The following is an 11110-nucleotide window of genomic DNA, read 5'->3' as shown; positions in this document are numbered from 1 at the left end:
GTCCATTGTTAGATGATTCCAGTAATCTACGTACCAAGGTCCGATTCTATTAGGCAAACACCTCGACGGCCGAGACTGCGCCCCGAGTATTTCTATGTACGCGTGAAATCAACACGTTCATTACCGCATCGATTTTCACCGGTTGCACAAAGGACTTAACTGACGATCGAATTACCGAAGATACGATAAAGAAATGTAATGTAAATAAATCTGAGACGCAGATATAGTATATCTTTTACTTCGTTTCACTGATTCTCCCTCTTTCTCTATTGGCCGAACAATTGCTTTTCAAATGCAATTAATTATGCTTTATACCTGGCTTTAATGAGACGTAGCAGCGTCACAGTGCCAGTCGCCGATAGCCGTCAAGGTATTCCACGTGTTAATATTATCTGGAAAGAATCGAGCACACAGATAGGATTATTAAATAGCGCTATAATGGAGTATATAGGGTGTCCTGCGACTCGCTATCTACTGAGAAATTCTCTGAGTACTTTGGATTCAATTTTTCCCCAACGGGAATGAAGTATCAATAACTCTCGAGATACAAGCGATCACAAAAGCAAAGCTTTTCGTCAATAAAGCTTCGGGCGAATAAATAAATAACAAAATTATTTTCTTCGGTGAATTTTAAGTAAATTCTAACAGAATTTTTCTAAACGAATGTTTACATCCTTGAGAGAGAAACTGAAAAAATCGGGTTCTTTCCGAAACTTTAAAATTATAAGCAAAATATTAATTAAGATTTAGCTACAAAGATAAGTTACGTTGAAAATTAAAAAGTAGTCATAAATAATATATAGGCCTTCTCGCAAGCCTGCGACGAAATATTGATTTCTACTTACAGTCTGCTTACAGTCTTTATCTCTCGTCACTTCTAATTAATAACGTAATTAACAATGTAATTATAATTTCAATTATAAATATCATATATTTTCTTTTATATTTTTTATATGTTAGTGATCACTTTCAATATTTTCGCTAAGGAGAAATTGTTTCCAAATCGTCGCAGAGAACCTCTCAATAAAATTAAGATCGCAACTTGTGGGGTACCCTGTAGACCAAATTATCAAACAGATAGAATTATTTAAAAGAGACGACATTTTATACAGCCGTGACGCGACGGGAATATGGATTTCCGGTCGGAGCCGACGCGCTTAGAACGCGACGACAGATCGAAAAGGAAAAAAAAATGAAATGTGCGCGTTCGCATTCGTCGCTCGGCGATCTTTTTGTCCTGGCATTTTCCACCGTGCTGTCGAGCGAGTACCAGCGTTTTCCGCGCACTTGTCGGCTCGATATACGAATGCGCTGGAATGCGGCTGGATCGGCGGCGACGTGTAGGTGTCGCCCACGAGTCAGATTTCCGAACAATACGACCACTATGCGGAACGGAAACGCCGCCGCGCTGTTCCGCGTAGCGTACAGATCGCCACGCGGCTATATTTATATATCCGGAATATCGGGGGATAAGTATCGCGTCGTAAAAACGAGGCGCGCCTGTCCGCGCGTCGCGTCGCGCCGCCCCGCGCCCCCCGTCGCCACTGCCGCCGCATTCATCGTCAATCAAACTGCAACCGCCGCCGCGGCATAATTAAATGCGTCGCCGTATACGGCTATCTGGCCGTATCGTTAATGAGCGATCGACGAGCCCGCGGTAGGAAGTCGCCTTTTCGCGAGCTCCTTGAACGAGCATTCGAACAAAAGTCATTACTATTAATTAATGTATTGATCGTCTCTCACGCACACGGTGTCCCACATATACCGGGTGTTTTCTCGAACGCGTCGGCCTTCCCGGCGAATTTTGCAGAACGCGAGGCCCGTTGTTGTTGTTGTTGACTCATTAATTCGCGCCCATAAGAATATCTGTCTTGTGGTTTCTATGTGTCTTCATGCGCGGCGCGCGCTCGCGCACTCACGCACGCACAATTAGCGCCATTGAGCCGACCGACCGGAATCATCCCACTTGAATTGTGATAAATGATCAGTTTTCCGACACTTTCTCGCGTCGGTACAGATCGACGCGCAATAATGATCGATCGAGATTCGATAACTATTGATCTCTCGATTCTGTGACTGTATATGATTTATCTTAAAGTATAATAAAGTAGATTCTACAATTCTCTCTTTATAATTCTTATATATATAGTGTGAAATATATATTATATATTAAAAACGAATTTTTTTTTAGCCGAAATATACATGCTCTGATGCTATTAAATTGTTATAATATTAAATATGAGATTTAAAAAATTCTAGGATTATGTGGTAAACGGAAAATTATATTAATCGGGAATAAAGGATTCGTTTGGAAAGATTTAATCTCCACGTTCATGAATCGGAGAATTATCCGGTACGTGCATCAATTTACGGCCTAGCTTTATCCTCCCGCACAAACATATTAATATTAACAATATTAATATTTAATACTTCTAAAGCATCCGTGTTTCCGCTTTTAAGAAGCCCATTAATTATATTACATTATTTCACAATTAAAATAATTTTATAATCTTTTAGAGTATATATACAAATCTGAAGTAACATCCTAATTGGTTCCCCAGTTTAAGTCCACGTCTAACATCTATAGTTGCAACAATACGGTGTGCTAAGGCCTTTATCGTTTGGAGAAATGTTGCTCAACCGTTTTATGATAAATGAACATTTTTCCCGCCTGACATCAATCGATTAGAAATGAGCCGTCTCATTAGGACGGAGCATCGGGTGACGATGCAGCGGTCTTCGAAATCAAATCGCTCAGCAAATCAACGATTCAATTAACGCGGCTTGTTAGTCCCACGCGTCGCCGACAACGATCGGTTCGCGCGGCGATCCGCGCCGATCTCTCGATCCGCGCTCGCGAGGCGCGCGGGAAAGCGATCCGCGCGATCAGCGCGAGCGCTGAATCACGCGATACCGGTCGTCCTGAAAAACTCCGATGCCCGCGTAGGCAGGTAGGTTTTGCGGGCCGGTTCCCGTTATTACCGATCTCGACGTGCGCAAACGGCGCTCGCCATTGTTCCGTCCGTCAAGCCTAATTGCACGCATGCGACGCTCGAACGATACTCGTCGCAACACGCTCGCTCGCCCGCTCGTACATTCGTTCCTTCGCTACCGGCGATCTCGCGTAATTGCGTGAGCATTTATCGCGCACGTAGCATTAATCACTTCCCAGCACCTGACCGAGGGTAAATCGCTGCGCGGATTTCGTGACGAACGAACACGCCGAATTATTCCACCCTCACGTCCCAGTCGAGAAGGAAGCGATCACGAAAGTTTCCAGTCAGTTGGGCGGAAGTGCTTAAGAATGTCTGTGCACGGTAAAATATTTTTGTGTTAAAAACGTCCATTGAAATGTTGTGTTGCTTTAACATAGATAATATGTTAAAAAGTGCATAAATGTAATATTAAATTAACATATTTACCTTGTCAACATAAATTAAATTAAGACAAGGTGAATGTGTTAATTTAACATTATATGTATGTATTTTCTACCACCTTCGCTGTATTAAAGTAACAAATTTCAATGGATTGTTTCTAACACAAAATTTAATCTAACACAAAATGGATGAAATTTCAATGGATAGTTTCTAACACAAAATTTTTTTTATCATTTGCAAACATTTCTCGAGCGCTTTCGTCCAACTCACTGGAAACTTTCCTAATCGCTTTCTTTTCAACTGGGTTCTTATCGTTCCACAGGTTTATTCTTCCGGGGGAGGGCAGGGGGAAGGATTTCGATTTATATTTCTCCTGTGACCAATATCGACCAAGAGATTTCACAACTAGCCCGGCGGGGATTTCGCGAGAAATTTTCGGAATTGTCTAAAGTTTGCGGTGTGGAAACGACTTGTCCGGCCTCGCCTCGTACGAATATGACGTTAATGAGTTCGAATTACGAGAATTACGTGAAATACATCACTTACTGAAGAGAAACTCGACATTGAAAGGGTTAATTTGCTGACGCGAGCGAGCACTCGAGTCGCCGGCTCGATCGCACGGCTGGCATGAGTGTTACGCTCGCCCGCTCGCGATTTATGTTTATTTAATTTTACGTAATGACGAGAGTAGAGCGCGAGAGCACGGTAAAAGCCTAACCGCGTGTCAGCGCCAAAGAAGTCGTGTTGCGCCGAGAGGTGTTTAGTAATGCCCGGAGAGACCAGTTTCTTCCGCCGTGTTTTTCCCCTCTTAACGAGAACTCGTGTCCGTCTCGAGCGAGAAACACGCGGACACACTGGACTCTCTCGCGGTTCTCTCGTTTCGGAGCAGCGTTACTGACTGAACTTAATCGGGGAATACCTTAGTAGCGATTCCGGCGGCAGTTTAAATGATTAGCCGCGAATACGTAAAATAGCGATTTCATTCGTCTCAACGTGGTCGTTAACTTTGCGGTAACGGTTAGGTCCCGACATGCGAGGCGATGGACGATCGTTTAGTGACTTTTAAAATGGGAGAATTTATTTTATTTTATTAAGTATATCCGGCAGAAAAAAAAGAGAAAATAACAAATTATGTCGTTAGCGGGATTGATCATAAAGGTGGTATTTAGATTTCAGTTGTGACTTCCAGAAATTTTATTTCGTTTTTCGAATTTCAAAACTTCAATTGTTTAGAGGTAGAAAGAGTATTGGCCTTTAGGAGCCAATGTACGTGTCTTCTAATACTATTTAATATTAATATCGTTAATATTAATATGTACGTGTAGGATACAATACTTGTAAGTGTGTGTTGCCGCACGCATCGGATTATTCTCCGGTCGACGGATGTAGATTATCAATCTTCCACGCTAAATGTGTGAATCCTACACTCTCAAATAATGTAATTCCTTGTTAACCCATTTCCGGATTTTTTATTCATATTAAGCTTTGCGAAAAGTACCGCCTCAACTAAGAGTCGAATCAAGATCTTCCCACTACGTGCGTCAACACACGTTCGAGCATTACATCCTCTCTCACATACATATTAATATATTATATTATATAATAATATTAATATTAAATAGCACTAGGAGATCCGTGTTTTGACTCTTAAAGGCCAATACTCCTTCTATCTTTGGTTAAATCAAGCAAAAGCCAGTTCACATGTAATATTTCGTTTTTTCAACATAAAAATGCATATCCATTATCGTGAGAATTCCTCAATAAAAGTTTCGTCAGCGAATTGCCTCGACATCCAAATATACTGAAGGAAACACATATTACATTGAAATAAATATTTGCTAAGTAATATTTGAGAAATGATTTTACTTGGATTAAATAAATATTATTTGAACGTAGCACTTATTTTCTTTTAGTGTATATTTAAGAAATATTTACTTAATCCAAGCAAAATAATTACTCCAATATTCATTGGTAAATATTGAATGTAGAATTCTTTTTTTGAATGTACTTTCGGACGTACAAAGCTTGGGTGAATTTATCTTCCGCAATCTGTCCTGCAAAATGCTCAAGCCCACGCAATATCTCACACGTAGTTCGCCGGGCAAAAAACGCGTGGACTAACGTTAACGAGGAAACACTTTCTCCATGCGAGCCAATTTCGCAATTCATCCATCTTTGAATTGAGAAAAGAGTGCGTAGCGCGCGGCATCCTTTGCGTTACGCGGCGAGAAGCTCTTTAGCAGCTCGTTGCCCGAGTCTGAAGACACCACCCCAAGTGGTAACTCCGCTACCACTTCAAACTGACACCGGCTGCGCCATTAACTTCTCATTAGCGGGCCGCGACGACGAGAGCGGCGCAGTGTCTTTGTCTACCGCGCGATGATCATCCGACGACGAGACGCAAAAGCATTGTGCGCATACCAGGGATTCTTCCAGGGTTCACCGGGGTCAAGAACTTAATTGTCAGGAGTGAACTCGCCACAGGGACAATTGACAAATCGCGAATGACTTGTCGTTATACTTGAAGAAACGAACGAGTCCGCGAAGAGAACGCGATGATCGATACAAAACAGACCGGAGCAGGTTGACAAACATTTTTTTCCAAATTTTTGCTGCAACTTTTCAAGTAATTGCTGCAATGACACTGCATGAATATCGAGGATCTTTCCAAGGTTCACCGGAGTCAAGAACTTGATTGCCAGGCATGAACCCTGATTTCGCCAAGAAAGGACGGACAAATTGTGAGCGACCAGTCGTTATGTTTGAAGAAACGAATGAGTCCGTAAAGAGAACGCGATAATCGATATAAATCAGACTGGGGCCAGTTGACACATTCTTCGGATTTCGGTGATACAATCTTTCAGACAACTAATCGTCGCGATTGACTGTACAAAAATGATAGAGACAACTCTTCTTTATACGGGAAAAAATTTCAGTTCCCGCAACTGATTAGAAGACCGGATAAAAATTAAGTGATAAAAATTCTATGATAAGAAGTATGATCTCCGTTACCGTGACATTCGTGTAAAGAGATTATGTTAAAACTCGATTGAGATAACTGAGAACAATTGGCCAAGTAGAAATTCTTTAGAGGAACTACTTTCTGTTCCTACAACCGAGTTTTCGTCTGGTCTCCAACCGAACACGGAAAATTCAGTTTACATCAAAGGAATTGTTTTCTCCATGTAGGATTTTATGGACGGGAACAATCTTATAAACCATCTATTTTTTCATATACTGAGAGGAGTTATTTATAGTCTCAACTGTATATTTTTATGGTTTTAACCACAAAACAGTATTATCAATATGCATGTAAAATTATTATCACTGGCACTATAGCAGCATTCACTAGAAAAATGGCTCTGCCAACTATAATCCTACGTCGATTGATTCTTTTAACGACTTCATTCTGTTGCGTTAAGACATTTTATCGAACAGCTGATTTATGTCGTTTATTATTTATCATTTCAATACTTCGACGATTTAATATCTGTAGTGTATTTTGTTTATCACTTATTTTTGCGTCGTCACTATTCAAATTCAATTGGGAGAAAATTATAAATAATTCGTACCAGTTACCTAAATCGCACGTACCTCATGATTTTTTTATAATTATATATATTTAAGCGAGGCAGTAAAACCAGTTGTACAACTGTTGTCGCACCATATGGTCGCTACCAACATAGTGTCTTTAACATTTTTAGACTGTAATTTTTTGTGCTCAATGAAGAAATATTATTATTATTATTTATTTTCACGTTATGATGATTTGATACCGTTACGAATACCGAACATTTTTCTTTCAATGTAATAACCGAAACACGTTCGCGAATACCGCCGCATCGTCAACCTAATCCTCTTCCCCCTCAGCGGTTCACGCTATTCGGCAAACGTGATCTCGCGTTTCCACTTGTGTGCTCAGACGAGCCGCGCCCGTTTAAGAGCGAACAAGTGCCCGGACCAAAGCCTACCTTCACGAGAGACAAACGGGAGAGACGCGGCACTTAGGCATTACCACTCTCCGCCGGCGAATGATGCACGTGCCAAAGAGCGCGCGCGAAGCGGCGATGTTTCTCATTAGCCTCTCAATTTACACGAAAAAGCCGGCGTCGATGGCGCGTCCGTCATTAAGGTAACATTATTCCGTTGTTACATCTGTCCGTGCGTTTCAATCTTCACGCTCGCGTGCGCGCGCGCACTCGCGCGTGCACGTATTATTACATCGTAATCAATTTTAACGACTCCAACCACCGCTCGCGCGCTCGCTCTTGCCGTAAATCCCGTCCTGCGCGTCTCCGCGACGTACGCGGATCCCTGGCGTACAACAGGATCGTTACGTATCCTGGCGGTTCGCGGACGATAACCATCCATCTCGCGGTCGAAACAAGGACGCGAGCGAGTCCTCGTTCGCGTGGCGCGTCCAATAAAATTCGAATTCGCGGTATTATTTCTCGCGCTCTGTTTTTGTGCGTATGCGTCGTGCGAGCGCGAGCGGGTTTATACTCGCGCATGCATAATTCATACCGTGAATGCGGGAAAGGGTTTTAGAGACCGCCCGTATATACTTCGCTTCGCCTGCCGGTGGGCGTACGCGATCCTCGCGCGGACCTTCACGGTACAAGGACCCCCAAGGTTACCGGCTGCTATTTCGACCGATATGGCATGCACGTAACCTACTCTAAGCCTCATCCTTCAGGACCTGTCATCGGTGACCCTGAGAAGGCGCGCTCTCGGACTGGTCTCGGTGAATCCCGATGCCCTCTCGTTTAGACTCACGTCTAGTCTCACAAATCCTTCGTCCCGCGGCCTCCTGCCGTAACAAATGTGATAATTGGACAGGCTGATTACGTGAATACAATAATATGACAGGCTAATCATCTGACAAATAATTGGACGGACTAGAAGAGTACAAACCGAAAGTCAACGTTAGATTTAAAATGTAGTGAAGATTGTGAAAAATTCAATTTTCGCATATGTTCACGCGTGTGCCCTTCTAGCTGTACTGAAAAAGGATTTTGGTAATGAGTAAAATTTGGTAATGAGTAAAATTTGATGAATAGTTATCGACCAAACATTTTTTTTTATTACTGCAACCAAATATAATTTAATTCCCGTATACTAAATATACAATATACTGCAGTACTATATACGGAACGAAATTATTTGGTTGCAGTAATCAGATATTTGGTCGGCAAATATTCATCAAATTTTAGTACTTATTACTAAATCTTTTTAGAGTTAACTTTTTTCCAATATGAGGCAGTATTTCTCGCAACATAATAAGTGGAATAAAAAATTACTTTTAGCGACTGGGTGAAAGGATCTCAAAGAAACTGAATTTTCAATAACTTTACTGAGACTCAAGGATCGGTTCAAGCATGAAAGATAGATTCATCGCGTATGCTTGGCTGAAAATATTCACATTATATTTTGAACAATTTTGTCCTCCGACAAATAATATTAATAATTCTAGTGGCATTATAATAGTTATGCTTTGTTCTTAAAGAGTCCGTTAAAATTTTTCATTTGTATATATTTTCTGAAAAAAATTATCCGTAAAATTTTTCCGTGAATTCTCTCGTATTTGAATCTAGCATAAAAGGGGTTAATTAATTTGAAAGAAACGATAGAGACGATATCGGGTGATGAAATTTCGCTCGGTTACGCGGTATGCATACACTTTCCGTAAGGTTGCGTGCCGCCGCGATAATCTGTCCTCGATAATGCTCTCGCATCTTATCCTCACTTTACTTCCCTTTCACTGCCTCTTACTTCGCGTCATACGTAGTTCTCCCGAGACTGATGAACATGCATCGCGACGCGCCGTAAAGCAGGTAGTATTTTCGCCGTAAGTAATTAAGACACGGTTGTGTGAGAGAAAGACAGACGGAAAAAGAGAGGATAGAGAGAGAGGGAGGGAGGAGAGAGTAAAAGAGACTCCCGGCGACGAATGTAGCAAACATGTTTTTCCCCCGCGCGATGACTGACGATTCGTCTCGCCTTTTGTAGCGTGATTAAGAGCGAGTTCGTCCCGTGACATTCGGGACAATCGCGGTGAATTCTTTACAAATACGCCCGACGCGCCGACGCCGTCGCCGGCGTTCTTGAATCGCGGGCGATCACTTTGCGATTTATCGCTAGCGTCCAGACGAAATTGCTTATTAAATTATTGTTGTCGTAGCGGCGAGCGCGCGCGCGAGAAGGCCGTCGCTATTTGCTACGCTTTTATGCCCTTGCACTCCGTCGAAATCGATTATTGCTTGTATTAACGGAACGGCGACCGGTCGAACGCTATTGGAAGCGCTCCGTGATTGCATTTAATTGACGTTTAATGGATCCGGAGAAGCCATCGTCGTGCACGAAATGCACCCAGCACACACAGTCGGCGGAAAATCCTTTTATCTACCGTTCCGTCGCGCGATCGTAACTAAAATTCGAATACAGTATTCGAATACACATATATAGAATGCTCGCGAAAAGAAATAATGAAAAGTAAAATAAACGAATAAAATGCCAGGTAAAATAAAATGAAATACTAAATAAAGTACTAAGTAAAATAATATATGAGTAAGATATGTCGGTATTTTTCGATGAAACGATTCAAAAGTCTGTATTATTAGCCATTACTTCCGTCAAAAGATGAAATAAAAAATAAATAAAAGTAAATAATTAGCGCGTCCAGTCTCTTCCTTTGTCGGATTCGCACACAATATCGGTACCACGGACCGTTTTCCCAGAGAGTCCACAACGAGCCGCGCGATTTTTCGCGGTGTCCGGCGAACGGTCGGTGCCGCGAGATGCAAATCGCACACGGCTGGCCGTCGCGTCCCGTTCCTGCCGGCGATTTGCATATTTCATGTTTTTCGAGATCTGTCCGGAACCGGCGTACTACATCTGGCGTTTCGAGGTAAGTATTACACTCTCGCGACGGAACGTAGCCCAGTGTTATATTCCCACCGGTGCGCCGCGATCCCGCGTGCCACGGCCATTTCCCAAGGGAACGCGCCTGAAAAAGTTATCCTTCTTCCCCGTCTGTGCTTTTTCCTTCTTCATTCTTGCGCGCTCATGTAAACTCGCGTCGCGTCGTGTCGGCAATAATCGCACGTCCTGAATTCGCCGCGCTAACGACGAATTTTCACGTGAGATTTCCCGCGTAGCGGCCGACGCTAATGACGATTTCGCCGGCACGCGTGACTCTCTCCCCGGCCGAACGGCGATTTTTCACGCGAGCTTTTCGCACGCGCACGGCCCGGGCGAGAATTAAATGCGTGTCCCAACGACGTCGCCGCACGCGAGACTTTTCTCGCGCGCAACGCCGCCTCGGCACGCCACATTCCCCGGGCGAGATTTTCCGGCCCGGCGAATCCAGCGCGATCTATTTCGCGAAAGGTCGCCCGAGCTGGAGGAGCGCGTCGTCGTAGCCGGGCGTTCATTCGGGCGAGCACGAGAGCGGAGCCGTGTGGAGTCAACGACCGGCTGTTAATCGACTTTACATGATAATAGGCCGAGAAGAGAATCGTGCCACGGTTGTCTCCTCTAGAAAGTTCGATTCGTGTGCAGGAAAGTCGATTACTCCGAGAGACAAGAGGCCGCTCGAAGACCTACGACACTCGATAGAGTCCCTTTTAAGCCGCCGCTCCGGAACGAAGGAACGCGAGCACGTCACCCACTGTGCTCTCTTGGCTCTCTTCTTCCCCAATACTCTTTCGTTATCGGAATTTATTTATGAAGCC

Source organism: Dinoponera quadriceps, unplaced genomic scaffold (genome assembly GCF_001313825.1).
Source record: "Dinoponera quadriceps isolate SergipeBrazil2010 unplaced genomic scaffold, ASM131382v1 scaffold3207, whole genome shotgun sequence".
Classification (NCBI taxonomy): Eukaryota; Metazoa; Arthropoda; class Insecta; order Hymenoptera; family Formicidae; genus Dinoponera; species Dinoponera quadriceps.
Note: the sequence above shows the minus strand (reverse complement) of the source record.